Source organism: Balaenoptera physalus (genome assembly GCF_965194825.1).
Source record: "Balaenoptera physalus genome assembly, chromosome: 5".
Lineage (NCBI taxonomy): Eukaryota > Metazoa > Chordata > Mammalia > Artiodactyla > Balaenopteridae > Balaenoptera > Balaenoptera physalus.
The window spans coordinates 141,222,497-141,240,910 of record NC_138884.1 but is presented as its reverse complement, the minus strand read 5'-3'; positions in this window follow the sequence as shown (position 1 = coordinate 141,240,910).

Sequence of the window (18,414 nt, the reverse complement as noted above, 5' to 3'; positions counted from 1 at the left end):
ATCAGTTCACTGCTCTATTCAAATAAACAAGCAGGTAGTTGTGGAGAGGCATTTTTACATTTTCTAATATCTGAACCCCAAAAGAGGCACCAAAATATTTTCTGGAATTTGGTTATTCATTTCATGTTTTATTGTGTGTTGTCACTTTACTGATATTATTTTCTAAAATATAAATCCTTTCAATTTATCTCCAATTATTTAGCAACTCAAGTCCAATGAATACTAATGCCCAGTATTAAAATTATGAGTTAGGCTGACAAAGAGATTCCTTCTCTCATTCTTTATTTGGTTTCATTCATATGACAATAATTACTCCCCAAGCCATATTTCTCTAATTTTTACTTAAATGTTGTTTCCATGAAAGGATACTTGCATTTAAATTATTTATGCATACTAATCAAATCAAATCATTTTCAACCCAAATGATTACATTTCTTTACAAAGACCAGCAACAAATCACACTTGGAAGAGAAATAGCAGAAAAAGATGTCAGGATTGATTCAAATATTTTATAAAATATCAAAAGAAAGATTATGCCCTTCATTTAGTCATTTCCTCAAAATTCACTAAGAAATCAAACCAGAGTTACTTTAAGAATAAATTCAAAGCCATCTGTTGTTTCATTCACAGCTTTCCACTTTTTATTCATAAAAATCAATTGGTAAGTAAATATATTTTAATCTCTATGGGGAAATATTTTCTGGAAATTGAAAATTATTTTATATGATCACCAATGAAAAATTACCTTAAAATAAAATTCCAACACCATAAATTTTGTTTGAATAAATGTAATAGAATAACATAGCAAAAGTGAAAAATAAAATATTCAAAAGTGAATATATGCACAAATATTTAACAATGTATACAAATATTTAAAAGATGGGTGATAGTAAAATATTTGTAGTAATACTTATGGAAAATATGTTAAATAATATCTCTATATTTAGAAACTACCTACCACACTTTCTAATTAATCTTTACCTATATATTAAATAAATATGAAGTTTAGGAAAAGAGAATATGAAGATGATTTTTCTCTACAAACAATTTGTTATTCTTTTTCTGCATTTAGTTTGAAAATTATTGGTATATACAAAATATTCCAATAATATATTCTTGGAAATTTTTAGCATAATATAACAGTGTAATACTAGCATGCTCATTATTTTACTTTATACGATTTTCAAAATGAAAATGAGAATGCATTGTTTTCTAATTTCCTGATAGTATTCATCAATAAAAATTAGCATTATATCTCTGGGAGGCTGATGCTACTTATTTTGGGAATCAATGTAAAGAGATTTGGGGAATTTCTAATATGAATTGATGGTGACTTTTGTATGCATCTCATTAGAGTCATAAAGTGAGTTGAAATTTAAATCAAGGGTAAATAACACATTAGAACAAATTGTAGAAAGCTCATTAAAATTTAAAGTTTAAGAACTATTCAAAGGAATACATTATTTTGTATCTGAAGGAATAGATTTTTGTTACAATTTTAAGTGCCAATGAATAGAAAAATAGAAGTTTAAATTTAATTGGTTTATATAATAAAAAGCATACAGTTCCTCAAGTTTAGAATCACATGATGTATATACATTTTAATTTCCTCATGAATGCTATCATAAGGCTGCAAATCACATATCTGATAAGGAGCTAATATCTGAAATATGTAAAGAACTCATACAACTCAATAGCCAAAAACAATCCAATTAAAAAATGGGCAGAGGAACTGAACAGACATTTCTCCAAAGAAGACATACAAATGGGCAACGAGTACAGGAAAAGGTGCTCATCATCACTAATCATCAGGGAAATACAAATCAAAACCATAATGAGAAATCACCTTACACTTGTTAGGTTGGCTATTATCAAAAATACAAGAGAGAACAATTGTTGGTGAAGATGTAGAGAAAAGGGAACCCTTGTACCCTGTTGGTAGGAATGTAAATTGGTGCAGCCACTATGAAAAACAATATGGAGTTTCCTCAGAAAATTAAAAATAGAACTACATATGATTCAACAATTCCATTTCTGGATATAAATCCAAAGGAAATGAGAACAAATCAAAGAGAAATGTACACTTTTATGTTCGTGGCAGCATTATTCACAATAGCCAAGATATGGAAACAACCTAAGTGTCTGTCAGTGTATGAATGGATAAAGAAAACACACACACACACACACACACAGAGCCATGATAAAGAAGGATATCCTGCCATTTACAACAACATGAATGGACCTGAGACATTATGCTAAGTGAAGTAAGTCAGACAGGAAAATATAGATACTGTGTGATATCACTTATATGTGGAACCTAAAAAAGCCAAAGTCACAGAAACAGAGAATAGAATGGTGGTACCAGGGGCTGGGGATTGGGGGAAAGGCAGATGTTGATCAAAGGGTATAAACATCCAGTTATAAGATGAAAAAATTCTGGGGATCCAATGCACAGCATGGTTATTATAGTTCATAATATTGTATTATATACTTCAAAGTTGCTATGAAAGTGCATCTTAAAATGTTTCACCACAAAATCAACTAGTAATTAGGTGAGGTGATGCTGGTGTTAGCTAATGCTGTTAGTAACCATTTTGTAATATATAAGTGTATTAAAGCAATGCATTGTACACCTTAAACTTGCACCTTTTTAAATGTCAATTATATTAACATAATGGGGAAAATCCACATGTGGTGTAAAATTTTAAAATCCCAGAGTTAGAAAGGGATGTAATACTATAAAAGTATATACACATTTATTTTATATGTAATTACGTAGCCCAAATTTTGGGAAGAGGCTGATAAGATATTTCTCCTCTACTAAAGGATGAGGAAATGGCTTCTCACATGTGAAAAACACCATGTGATTTCAGATAGTCTGAAAGTTCAATATAGCCCTCTCCCTGATAACTGTACAGTATTATAAAAAGAAAACATTTAATGAGGCCATTCCATTTCTAAAAAAATTAATACTAATTTTTAATATTATCCCTATTATGATAAACAAATATACTTTAAAAATATTGTCAGGGCAAAAGAATTTTTAAAGAACTTTGCCAGGTGGAAAGGTTAATTATTTTCCCTTGATATCTGAAGCAAAAACTGGCTAACATTATACAACTAAGGTTTGGTTAAAGAGCCTGGAATACAGGACTCCAAGATGGTACCATATTTAGAATGAAACAAAAACCTCTCTATTGTCTGCAAGACTCTGAATTTCTTCCCTGACTCCTCATCCAGATCTCTTGCTTCTCTCATCCTTGCTCGTTATGTTTCTACCACACTGGCCTGTTTTGGGCACCTTACCCACGTCAAGCTCTTTTTGTTTAGAGGTTTCTGTGCTTGCTGTTCCCTTTGCTTGGTGTGCTTTTCCCTGGTCTCCTTTCAAAAGCATCAGTTTGTACCATACGTTTCTGTTGAAAAATATTCTGTTGGAGATTCCTCCATCTAAATTATCCCCTGTAGAATCTAGAAAATATTACCCTACCTTACTTACTACCCTCAGAGCACTAATCTAATTGTAGTTATATAACTTTTTATTCGTCCCATATTTGCTGTCTCCCTCCACTAAAATATAAGCGCCATGAGGGCAAGAGAGCTTCTTGACATTATTCAATTGTATCCCTAGCACCTAGCACATATGGCTTAGAACTGTGTTTTCTTGCCATATCTAAGATATTCTCTGAGTGAATAAATAAGCTTGAATCCAGTTTTTCTGGTTAAAAAAAAGGGGAGAGGCAGCCTAAATAGATACGTGTAACAGAGATTGAGTGATTTCTCACGAATCCGTTTCTTCATTTTGGGTACGTGGGAGACAATACTCCCCATAATTTCAGTCCTCTTGTGATTTCTTTCTTGCAATGTGACTTGGCCAGAGAACTGTGGGTAGAAGGTTTTTACCACATAGACTTGGCCATCATACATGATTTAGTTTCTGTCATAGGCTGTCATTGCTCACTGGACAACTGTACACAGAGGATCCAGTGGAGAATTCTGAGACAGACATAGGAGACGATAGAGCCTCAGACACAGGTAGCCTGGATCTCTGGATCCTTCCTGAAGAAGAGCAGCACTGTAGACACATCTTAAATGTGTTGGACTAAGACGTAAATGAGAAATACTTTTATTGTATTAAGGAACTAAGATTTTGTGGCTGTTTTTAAGACCAGCTAGGAATTATTATCCTGGCTAATATAATATGCAACCATATAGAAAGATTTTCTGGTTAAGGATGTTCAAAATAACAGTGCTAGATATTTAATAATGATATTGGGTTTAATCTATTCTATTTTGATTGATCAACTTATAAGAAAAGAGGTATTTATTTATATGAGTTTTATTTCTTAGATTTCAAATGTTTAAGGCAGTTTCTAAAAGCAGTAAGAATATAAATTTTAGAGAGTTTTAAAGCTGGTTGCCAATTACAAATAATATAAAATAGAAGTAGAAAATTTAACCATTATACATTTAATATTTTCGCTCAAATGCCATTACATTCTTGGCATGCACTTGCCTGTATAAAATGAGGCTTAATAACACACGAATGGGACCATCATTAATGCAATTCAGAGACCCATACAGAGTGATTAAAGCAACCCAAATCGCCCTTGATCATATTTCTGACCACTTATCAGAAGTGTCTTTATACTGTCATTAGCTGAGCTTCTCTTTTATGATTTTCTATGTCCTTGTCAAGTAATTGCTTCAGAACCAGATCAATGAGAATCTATAAAAAGAATTAAGATCAAACTCAGCTCAAATATTCCTTTCAGTGTGGACCTGTCCTCTTTGACAGTAGCATAGAACAATTAATATACATATATGTTCACCGACCCCCTCCCCCCCAGTTCCCTCTACTGGGCAAAAGAATTGCAAAGCTTCAGGATTCTTTACAGAATTCAACATAACCTCCAGATAAGGGGGAAAAAATGCTATTATGGCATCTCAAACTCTACCAGTTCAGTGCATTTCCTCAGAAAGATTATAAGTGTTTTATGGTTGATATGCCTGAAGAAAATGTTCTGCATGATGGGAAAAAAGTAATTAAACCTAGTGGCGGTTTCTTTCACGAGCTATCAGGGTGAAAGACTAGAACTTACAGAGCAGTGAATAAGTACTGACCAAATATCTACTGAAATTTATTCAGAATTAGTAGTCAATACATGCAATTATATTTTTCAATGTAACAATTGCTGAGAATATAGTTTGAGCAGATAGACATCAGAGGTTGTTCTGTCACTGTGCTAAACATATTTATTTTCTGGTATGTATAGTTCACGGACAAGTAAATTATACGGACAATGTGTACGTGTTATAAAAGATGTTCAAATATGCACTATGACCAATGGAGAATGTCAATAGCTCATAAGAAAATATTTGCCTGAGTTTTTAAATTTTATTTGCCTCTGAATTTGTCTAGTTAAAAAATGAGTGTGTGTATTTGTATAGATTGATTAAAATAATCTTTCATTTTCATGTTTCACATTCAGAGTTATTTTATTTTTCTTTATACACACATTGCTACCTAGTACTTTCTGTTCCCTGTTGTTTGCTTGGATAGAGTCACCTTGATTTTCAGGTTGCCAGTAAAATGTCACCTTCCCTGAGAAACCAACTCTCACAGCCCAATGGAAAGCAGATCCTTCTTCCCACAGCCTCTTAACAACTGGTGTTTTGAAATGTTTAATTTCCCTAATAAACTGTAAGACCCGTGAGCATATTGTTTACCTCTGATTTCTCAGTGTCCAGAGTGCGTGGAAAAGAGCAAGTGCTTGAAAGCCAACTCTGAATGAATGAATGAATGAATCTACTCAGTCCTATCCTCACAGCCAACAATGTAGTCAAGCCCTCTCTATTTACTGGGACTGCTAAAATAACCTAAAACTTTTCTTTGCATCTACTTTTTTCTTGTACTAATACATTTTTCATTTCCATTTCACCACAAAGAACAATCTTGTGTAAATGTGATCATAATTACATCTCTTCCTTAAAATTCCCCCATTGTTTTCCATTATGCTTAATATAAAGCTAATACGTATTTCATTACAATTCCATTGTAACAAATATAAAGATACCTATCAGGACATACAAAGTTTTATAGGACATGTTCCCAGCTCAAGACATATCTCTCTGTACTTGTTCCCATGTCACTAGGCTTGAGTCATACAAAACTTATTTTAGGGCTTCCCTGGTGGTGCAGTGGTTGAGAATCTGCCTGCCAACGCAGGGGACACGGGTTCGAGCCCTGGTCTGGGAAGATCCCACATGCCGCAGAGCGACTGGGCCCGTGAGCCACAACTACTGAGCCTGCGCGTCTGGAGCCTGTGCTCCGCAACAGGAGAGGCCACAATAGTGAGAGGCCCGCGCACCGCGATGAAGAGTGGCCCCCGCTTGCCGCAACTAGAGAAAGCCCTCGCACAGAAACGAAGACCCAACACAGCCATAAATAAATTAATTAATTAATTTTTTAAAAAACAACAACTTATTTTATTCCTGATCACACCTAGCTTATTTCTGCTTTGAGACCTTCACACAGGTTGTTTCCTGGGCCTGAACCACAACTCCAGCCTTTAACATTAACAATGCTTTTAACATTAATAATCCTTGAAGTCTCAGCATAAGTTTTACGTCCTCCGTGAGGCCTCCTTGATGCCCCCAGAGAAAATAAAATGTACAATTCTGTTATATGGACATTGATAGTTACAAATGCAATAATAATTGAACATATTTTCCCCACGAGATTATAAGCTCCTTGAAGACAAGTCATGGCTCATTACACTCAACATCGCAACACTGTACCAGGCACATGATAGGTGATCAATACATACTTTTCATAAGTTAATAAATTATTAAACAAAAATAATATCCATGCTATTGCATGAGAAAATGTTAATGTATTGAATGATCAATCATTTATTGAATAACTATTTAAGAATAAATACTTGTGAATAAATATTTATATATTAACCATACAATAATAATTAGAAGTAATATAATACTATCATAAATAAATATTTAGAAATACTATGTATCAGGCACTGTTCTAGGTACAGGGAATGCAACAAGAAAAAAATAATAGACAAAAAGCCTGGCTCTTGGAGAGCTTAAATTCAGGTAGGGATGATAAGCGATGAAATATACAGTATGTTGGAAGATAAGTGCTAAAGAGCAAAAAGGAAGAGAAGGCAACAGGTGTTGAGCTGCATTCTCCATGAGTCAAAAAAAGTGCAGGTATTTCTAATAGGAATAAGAACATACCTAACTGGGAGGTGTTATAGACATATGCTCTTGTCCTTGAATGAAACAGTTCTTCCTTTTCTTCACTGAGGACACTGGGGGCTTTGCTGAGCCTCATTAGAAACCACATGGTGTAATCTTTCCGCTATTAATGAGGCTTTATATTTTCCCTTTTACTTTAACCTTGAGGACTTTACCATGAGCAGTGAGACACACCTGAAGGGTGTCTGGAACCTTCATGTAATATATATCCGAGGCACGAATAATAGTTATTTAGGATAACTTTGCTAAACTTCCATAATATTCTTTTCTAGTTTTTGCATGATGCTACATATTTGCTAGAGATGCATGAAAAACAATAGAATTCTCTCATTTTCCACAGGTGATTTGATTAGCCAAGCTGTACCTGGAAGAAAATACAATGTCTGGAGAAAAAAGACTTAGATTAAGAATAAGAGAATCCATTCTCACATTTCAGCGGCTCAGCTTTTTCCATGTCTCAACCTGTCTGAGCCACGATTTCTCCTGTTGTTTAATTGCACTGAGGATTCATACCTGCTTACTGTGAGTATCCACAAAGGTAATGTGTTTTAAACTCATTAACCAATTTTAAAGTAGTAAATAAATGTAAAGTGACACATCATTCTTATTAAACCCTTTAAGGGTACATAACTGAACTATATTTATGGAAAATAAGTAATAGAAAGTTTCTAGTTATTAAGCCATGCCTATACATCTAAAATTTTCTCTCTGAAGATTTATCGTAGCTTATTTGTGTTAAGTTAGGATTAATAACTTGAATTCTATGTATATGTAACCAAACCTTTTGATCTTGTATTAGCACTTATTTTACATTGCAAATATGTGCCTATCAGTTTCATTAAACTGAGACATACTTGAAGATAAAAACAATCTCATGTTTCTATTCCTCCACACAAAGTTTGACATTCATATTCTAAAAAGAATAGAATACATTAATTAATCTTTTGTATTAACCTAAGTTACAAATACCTTGAACTTTTCCCCAGAAAACAGTGAAGGAATACATGAGTTTGTCATCTTTGGGTATGTTTCAATATTTACGAGATTCAAGTTACTCCTTGGAGCTTTACAATGATTAGGCAATACATATATTTAAAAACATTATTGTAATCCCTAGAAGCTGCACTTTTGAGAATGAAGATCATCTTTGAAGATTTACTAGACCACCAATATTTTATTATCTTGAATCTGAAATTCAGTTTCCAGCCAGATGCATATGTTTAATCAATATCTCATCGCCATTGTATTTTTCAAGAATCTGTGAAATTCCATACCTATTCACTTGATCCTGAAATCATTAGCTTGACTCTAAAACCATGGAAACTACTGAATTTCTATAATCCCTTCTTTTTGATCTGTTTATATAAAACTCTGTTAAGCATAGAATGTGAAAGCACATTGGATACTATTGATGTGATTTATAATTTTCTGCTGTCTTATTGAAATGTAAAAATCAAGTGGTACAATATTAGTTTAAAGTAGGATCATCTCGTATAAAATATACATGTATATATTATATGTTATTATAATTTTCCTTTACTTATGAAATATGCTGTTTTTTGCACTTTGTGCCTGGGGATTTTCTTTTCCTCTATTAATAGAAGGCTCACACTGACCATCCTGAACTTATCACAGTAGTATCAATCCTAACTCCCTCCATTTTCACCAGTGAGGAAGGCTAAGTAAATACTTTTCCAGATAAGGTTATTTCAGTTCATGTAGAAAGTACCTATTTATTGAAGTCCTTCTCAATACTGATAATAAGAAAATGTTTCTCAAAACAACTGAGGTTGAGGTGAATACTGTCTGACTGACTACAGCAAAATAAAGCGGTTATATTGGTTTAATTAGCTCATCATTTGTGTGAACATGGTCAGAGTGTATTAATTACATGACTGCCCTTTCACCCTGTGCTCAGTTCACTAGAGTCACTAGAATAGGTGTCCCTCCTGGGGCTCTAATTGGCAGGTGCCTTTGCTCATGAAGTTCCCATTGGATGGAATATGTACTCGCATTTTTCAGCTTGTGAAAATTGTTGACATGCTGTTGTCTGGTATAAAGTGCCATGTAACAGTTCACTTGAATTTTGAAATTTTGGGTGTTTTCACCTTTCCTCCCCTTAGCTTTTCATTTAAGTACCAGTTCAAATAGTGTCTTTTGTGTTAATTACTTCACAACATTTTCCAAAAAAATTATTCCTTTTCTCATCTATTTTTCCACAGCACTTATGGTGTGCACTTATGACACTTAATATGATGGGTCAGAGTAAGTCTTATGTGTTTCTTTATTTCCACTAATCTGTGAACTCATCGAGGAAGTTAAGTTATTCATTTCCATTTTCACTGAATTTAGTACAGAGTTTACTTACAGTAACAATTACAATATTTTTAGATAAATACATGTAAAATAAATAAATATATATATAATTGTTTAAAGAATTCATGTTAAGTGAAGAATTTAATTAAGTTCAATATAAACTTTGTTTTATTTGCTCAATTAATGAACAATTAGCTGTAATATATACAGAACACTGCATTAAGTATCTGAACCTACAAAGAAACAATTTTAACTTCTATCTGTTCTCAAAACATATTTCAAATTTGTATCTTTATTCATTTAATTCTTTGTAACTTTTGGTAATTTACATGCATTTCCTCATTAGAATCTTATAAACACTCTATGTGTTTGACAGAACAGATGTTGTTTTTTAAACAGATATTTTTTTTTTATTTTTAAAATAAAATGATGGTTTAGAGAGGTTAAATGGCATGTTCAAGTGAAAACTTGGAGAAGATAATTGTAAGTCCAGAGCCTGTGCATTTTGTTTCTTCATCAAAGGGTTTTCTACCAATCCACCCACTCTTCCATTTGTGCTCTATTATGAACTGAATTCAAACAACTTAGATATCCCTTTTTATAATTTCAGCCTAAATGATTTCATATATTTCACAATATGCACTGCCTTAAATGTTGACTCCTCTAAATAAAGTTGAAAAAAACAAAGAACTGGGGTACTCAACTCAGAGTTCAAAGTTGTGAGTTTGACAGTGGCTCTTCTTATGACTTATTTTATTATTTTTAAGGTGTCCTCAAATATTTTCATGTAAATTTCATTAATTCCTCAGGGAAGTCAGAACAATTTTCAGCTTCATCATTGATCTGTGCTTTCATCACATAACTTTGGCTCTCCTTGAGGTTCCTATTTTAAGACTTTTATATTGCCTGCAAATATTTCCATGTAAAGACACATGAGTCTTCATGGAGATAAGCAAAAATATTAGCTGCGTCATTGATCTTTGCTTCTTTCAGATAACTTTTAAACCAACCTAGGGAAAATTTTTTTCATTGCACTTCAACTTGAAGGTGTGTGTGTGTGTGTATATATATATATATATATGTATATAGATATAACCTTGTATTAAGGGAAATATTAAGATCAATATTTTTTGAAATTCATCCAGACTTTTTGCTTTTATATCTATATATTTGCTTCATCCTTGAGCAGATTTGTAACTGGAAAATGTAATTTTTCTCAACAAAGGAATTGAAAATTAAATTCTCTTTTCTCAAACAACCAAGTATACTTATAATTTTGATAAAACACAGTAAGAACTAACCCTTTATTTCCCCTACTCCTATTGAGTTTTTTTCTGTTATGGAATGCTTGCATTAAAAATATGCTGATGGGAAATAGGGGGTATAAGTAGATTAGATATATTGGAAAAAAAGCATATCCCTGTTAACATGGATAATAAATAATGCCTTTTCTTGGTTAGTATAATAATAGATGAGGCATTTGTGAAATCTATTAATGAATTTATCTCAATACAGGAAATATTATAAAGTATCTACATTATGTTATTGATGAGTTTGCAAAATCTAGAAAACCAACAAGGCCAAAATGCAAACAAAAAAAAACAATGGCAACAACGAAAATGCTTGAAACTAAAGTCAGGGCTGTATTGGATTCAAATACGAATGCTAGCATTAAGCTTGATGTCAGTAGAGTTTGCTTCTGATATGGCTATGTAAGTTCCTATTGGACAGATCTTCCTACTGGTAACAACTATAAATTCTGGGCAAACAAGCAAAAACAACAAAACCCAAATACCTGAAGATACTGGAAAGCAACCCAAAGCAGGTACTTATAAAAAAGAAATGGCTTGGAGTAAATTTTCATGGCTGCTAGCTATGATCATCAATGTAAGACTGGGTAGATCTCTGAGATAACACACTGTCTTTGTGACCTAAAGAACCACCCTCCAATTGTGTATTTAATAAACCAGAGCTATTTGATAGTGTGGAGGGCCCAGAAGTAAAAGAGTCATAGAAGGGGAACTCCATATACTGAGAATAAGCTCTAAGCAAATCTCTCACTGGCCATTAAATTACACATTGGAATTTAATCTGCACAGGGCAGATTCCAAGTAATACAGCTAAGAATTAAATAATTAAACCCAGGGTTGACTTGTCACTCAAAATATAGAGATTACAGTCTGAGGCAACCAAATTAACTGTCTCATAGAATAAAACAAATAATGTAATATACTCTTTGGAGGAATACAACACAATCCAGATTGTCTACATATAACATCCAACTGTCCTGATTGTAATCCAGATGATTACACATGTGAAGAAACAGGAAAATGTGAACCACATTCAAACCCCCAAAAATAAATTTATGGATACTAATCCTGAGATAACCTAGTGATTGGAATTAAGAACGCCAGACTGTTATAATTATGCTCAATATAAAAACAGACTTTGTTTGTAATTAATGAATACTTAGACAACCTCAACAGAGACATAGTAACTATCAGAATAGAAAGAAATCATTGACATCAGAGGGGAATGTTTACTCAAACAGCTTTGGGGAGAACAGAACTTGAAGCACCTAACGAAAGCTAGGATGTTCACATGAATTTCACATCCAGTTATAGAGTGAGCTGAAAAAGAAAATCTACTTATGGAAAGTGATCCAAAAACTAAAATGTACAACTGTATACCAACATTACATAGAAAAAAATATAGCCATAATTGTCCTCCCTGAATATTGGAACCATAGGCCAAGGATGATTTGGGTCTGGTGTTCAAAATTATAGTACCTGTGTGGTTAAAATTTTCCAATGACAATTGTCAATGAGCAATACTATTTTGAAAGAAATATTTTTTATGAGAAATATGTCACAACAGTAGGCTTAAAATATTCAGTAATTCAGGTTGTAGAGAGATATTCTGTCACCCAGGCTTTGTTGTGTCATTGATAGAGCATAGTTAGAGTAGACTTAGTATAATTCTAAAGGGTCCTAGAATTTTCTTTTTTTCTTTTTTTTTTTTAAATTTTTATTGGAGTATAGTTGATGTACAATGTTGTGTTAGTTTCAGGTGTACAGCAAAGTGAATCAATTATACATATACATATATCTACTCTTTCCACTCTTTTTTTAGATTCTCTTCTCATATAGGCCATTACAGAGTATTGAGTAGAGCTCCCTGTGCTATACAGCAGGTTCTTACTAGTTAATCTATTTTATATCTAATACTGTGTCTATGTCAGTCCCAATCTCCCAATTTATTCCCCCCTCTTATCCCCTGGTAACCATAAGTTTGTTTTCTACATCCATGAGTCTATTTCTGTTTTGTAAATAAGTTCATTTGTACCCTTTTTTTTTTTAGATTCCACATAGAAGTGATATCGCACAATATTTGTCTTTCTGGTCTGACTTACTTCACTCAGTATGACAATCTCTAGGTCCATCCATGTTGCTGCAAATGGCATGGTAAATAAGCATTGGCTTCAACTTAAAGTCACCAGCTGCATTAGCCCCTATGAAGAGAGTCAGAGTGACCTTTGAAGCTTTGAAGCCAGGCATTGACTTCTCCTCTCTAGCTATGAAAGTCCTAGATGGCATCTTCTTCCAATAGAAGGCTGTTTCATCTACATTGAGATCTGTTATTTAGTATAGCCACCTTCATTAATTATCTTAGCTAGGTCTTCTGGATAGCTTGCTGTTGCTTCTATATAAGCACTTGCTGCTTACCTTGCACTTTTATGTTGTGAAGATGGTTTCTTTCCTTAAACTTCATGAAACAACCTCTGCTAGCTTCAGACTTCTCTTCTGCAGCTTCCTCATCCTCTTAGTCTTCATAGAATTGAACAGAGTTAGGACCTTGCTCTGGATTAGGCTTTGCCTTAAGGGAATGCTGTGGCTGGTTTGATCTTCTGTCCAGACCATTAAAACTTTCTCCATATCAGCAATAAGGGTATTTTACTTTCTTATCATTCACATGTTTACTGGAGCAGCCTTTTTAATTTCCTTCAAGAACTTTTCCTTTGCATTTTTCAACTTGTCTAATTGGTGCAAGAGGCCTAGCTTTTGGCCTATAGGCTTTTGAAGTGCCTTCCTTACTAAGCTTAATCATTTCTAGCTTTTGACTTGGGACTCTTCCTTTTACTTGAACACTTAGAGGCTATTGCAGGGATATTAAACAGCCTAATTTCAATATTCTTGTGTCTCAGTGAACAGAGAGACCTGAGGAGAGGAAGAGAGATAGGAGAACAGCCAGTTAGTGAAGCAGTCAGAATACAAACAATATTTATTGATTACATTTGCCATCTTATATGCATGGTTTGTGGAGCCCCCAAATACGATATTAACATCAAAGATCACAGATCACCATAACAAATAAAATAAAGAGGAAACTTTTGGAAATATTTCAAAAATTACCAAAATGTGACAGAGAGAGACACAAAGTGAGCAAATGCTGTTGGAAAAATGGTGTCAATAGACTTGCTCAATGCAGGCTTGCCACAGACCTTTAGTTTGTTTACTGAGCAAAGCTCAGCAAAGCAAAGCACAATAAAAGTATGTATGCCTGTACTGTGCATATTCAAGCTCCTTGCCCTCAGTCTTAGCAAGGTTTTTTAAATTTGACACTAAAAGCAAAGGAACAAAACCAAAAAACAATGAGACTACATCGAACTAAAAAGCTTCTGCATGGTAAAGGAAACCACCAACAAAATAAAAAGGCAATGTATGGAATGAGAGAACAGATTTGCAAATCACATACTGATAAGGGATTAATATACAAAATATATAATGAATTTATAGAACTTAATAGCAAAAAAAAGAAAGAAAGAAAACAATCCAATTAAAAATGGGCAGAGGATCTAAAATGACATTTTTCCAAAGAAGACTTACAGATGGCCAAAAGTACCTGAAAAGATACTCAACATCACGAACCATCAGAGAAATGCAAACCAAAACCACAATGAGATATCACCACACATGTGTTAGAATAGTTATCCTCAAAAAAAAAAAAAAAAAAAAAAAGAGTTAACAAGAGCTGCCAAAGATGTAGAAAAAAGGGAACCCTTGTGCACTACTGGTAGGGATGTAAATTGGTGCAGCCACTATGAAAAACACTATGGAAAAGAGTAAAAACTTAAAAATAGAACTATCATATGATCCAGGAATCCCACTTCTGGGTATATATCCAAATGAAATGAAAACAGGATAACAACGAGATATCTGCACTTCCATCTTAATGGCAGCATTATTCACAATAGCCAAGACATGCAAACAACCTGAGTGTCTGTCAATGGATGAATGGGTAAAGGAGTGGTATATATATATGCAATAGAATACTATCCAGCCATAAGAAAGAAGGAAATCCTGCTGTTTGTGACAACATGGATGGACCGTGAGGATATTATGCTAAGTGAAATAAGGCAGACAGAGAAAGACAAATACTGCATGGTATCACTTCTATGTGAAATCTAAATAAACAAGCTCATAGAAACAGGATAGAAAAGTGGCTGTCATGGCCTGAGGGTTGTAGGGGATAGGGAGTGGTTGGTAAAAGCATACAGACTTTTAGATATAAGATGAATAAGGTCTGAGGAGGTAATGTATAATATGGTGACTGTAGTTCATAACACTGTATTATATAAGTGAAAGTTGCAGAGAGTAGAATTTAAATGTTCTTATCAAAAAAAAGAGGTAAATATGTGAAGTGATGGATGTGTTAATAAACTAGATAGAGGAATTCTTTCATAATGTATACGTGTATCAAATCATCAAGACGTACACTTAAATATCTTACAATTTTATTTTTCAATTATATTTCAGTAAAGCTGAAAAAAATAATGAGGGAATATCAAATAAACAGTCTTGAGAATTTTATTACTTTTTTGGTTTCCCTCAGTTATTTTTTCTCTCATTCTCACTGAGCATTTATCATGGATAGGGAGAAAAAAACCCCAAACATATAATTTCTATATTTTAAATGTCAAAATAACTTTCTTTCATAAATTGTAATGTTAAGCCATCAATGGGTTTTATTCTACTTTATGTATATTTTTAAATATTCTTTCTCTATATTTTGCTATGTCAATGAAAAAGCAGCAGTTTAAAAGCATTCAGTTAGTTAATTTGAAAGGAAAGATATAAAATAATGTGGCTTAGGTTGTAAGTAGGAAAATTGAATAGCTAGAAATAAGCTTTCATTACTAGATAAGCACCGTAATACCTGCTACCTTGAGCTGGAAAAATATTGAAATCCAAAGTTTTAATTATCAAAACTTACAGATGTTTGTGCTTGGGAAATGTGTTTCTTTGCTGCAATACAATAAATGAGATTTTGAGCTGTGACTAATAAACATTTAATAATGACTGTATTAGACTTTATTTTCCTTTGAGTGTTCTCTTGATGTGTGCAATGTAAAACAGGTGCCAGATTATTCTACAGATACCAGAGTTTAATAATTCTTACTAAGCTTGACGTTATTCATCTAGAATCAGGCCACTTGCATTGCTATTGCTTTGGAAAACTTCATTAGGAGTTAGGGAATTAGAAGCACAAATAATATAATATGGTTCACTCATGATGAGAAATTATTTAGATGCATTATGTTGAAATATGAATATTATACATTCAATGTTTTGTGATTTAAAAATAATTTATTAGAACAGAGAGAGGTAAATGTGACCAAACAAAACAAAACAAAACAACTCTAAAGACCTCTGCCTTAAGCTGTTTTACTAACTTGACATTTCAATCTTCGGATCTTCTATTAAAATCATTATAGCAACTATACCTGTTCTATTATCAAGAAAACTATTTCTAAAACTGTAAAAACTGGAATTCCTGCTGCATCTTCCTCTTGTTTTTCCTTTAGCCTTGAATAACTTGTTCTTTCTTTAAAAAACAATTCTCATAAATATGAGAAATATCTATATCTTAATCATCAAAATTTTCTAAGCACAGATGTTTGGAGTTGTAACTGGAGGAATTTCTTTTTACTGAAATCATATTTTTCCCTGTTTGTAGTCCAATCTCCATATTATCCCCAAACTAAATCTCTGACTGAGTATGAAGCAAGTTTGCTAATGAAGTAGGCACTTCCCAATGAAGCCTCCTGATCTCTTACCCTGTGATTTGAGTGCTCTGTTTCAGACATGATGCTTCCCCACCCCTTTGGGGCCTTGGGGAGTGATAACCATTGGTGGTCTCTGCAGAGTATTTCTCTCAGCCATTTCCAGGCTCCTCTCAGATAGGAATGCAAAACTGCATCTTCTGAGAGGCCATGGTCCATAAGGACACGAGTCAGTGTATTTAAAGTTTTGTTGGTTTGTTCATTTGTTTGTGTTTTTAAATCCATAACTGTAGCAATAAACATTTCCTCTTAGGAAGGTAGTGGTAGATAACTTAATCCATTCTACTAGAAGTGACCATTATTTTGTTATTTCTCCTTAGTCCTTCTTTACTAGTCAGAGCAGCATATTCTGTCCAGTTAAGTCCTCTGTTCCTCGGTTAGTTCCACTAATCCCTTTAAACAATTTGACCCCTTGAACTCCATTTTTCAATTATGAATGCTTGCAAGGAGGAACTCAAGTGTGTGTCTCTAACCTTTCTGTTTTGTTTTTTTTTTTTCTTAACAAACTTTTTAATATCCACAGGGGTATTAAAAAGAAGATCTATGCCAAATGTTAAAATTCTAAAGCCATGCACAAGAGTAGATCATTTACATGATCGTACTCTTCTCAGTGAAATGAAAGGAAATCTCAAGTCATGCCTGCTAGGCCCATGTAATCTGAGAAGCTGCCCTGAAAACAATATTTCAATGAATCATTAATATCCTGACTTTCATAGACGGCAGAGAGAATATAAATCTACCTGTGCTTTAGTTGTAATCTATTCTACCTATATAAGTAATAATACAAATTATTAGATCATAAATAATGTCTAATTGTTAATAAGCATTTATTTGTATTTAAAGTGCAAAAATTTTTTTATTTTATAATTTGCATCACCTCTCTAAATCATCACCTCTAACAAGATTTTATTTCATGAAGAGTAGACAATTAAATTTAAGGCTGCATTTAAAAAAAATAACCATTTCATCCCAATTCCTGTACTGTCTGTCTTACACTACTATAAAAGATAATGCTTTTACTGCCTCTTAAATACTTACCCTGAATTTGTTTCATTAAGCAAATCTTTATGCACTATTTTTTAAATCAGTAATTATCTTTCCTAGGTTGCTTACAAATATAAAAATTATTTGATATATATAAGGAGATTATAAGTGCGTATTGGTATAATTAATAATGTGGCATGTTGAGCCACATTTTTAAAGCAATAAGATGTGAAATCTCTACCTAATATTTCATTTTCAGCAGTTCAGAGTTTTCAGCATTAAATTGAATAGAAAGTTTACCTATATCTATTTCTTTGTACTTTTTATTTGTGAAAGATTATAGAAAATATTTTCATGAAAACTGTTCATATGATTCATTAATATTTCAGGGATATTTACAATTCAAAATCATCCTTAAGTTATCCAAACAGGTATAAATATGTTAATTTTTAGGGGAATTCATTAAATACATCATTATTAATATAATCATTTGTCAGTATTTCAGGAATTGTACTTTTTGAGGGAGATGACATTCCGATAAACTTTTAAGACTCAATAGGGTGTGATTGGTTCTGTTTTAAATATAGCACAAAACGTTCCAAGTGTATAAATTTATATTCACTTAGCGATCTGAAAGAAGGAATGATATTTTTAAAAATCTAGTCCTAATTAGTTTCATTAAACCAAATTCTATTGAGCATAAACTAGGAGCA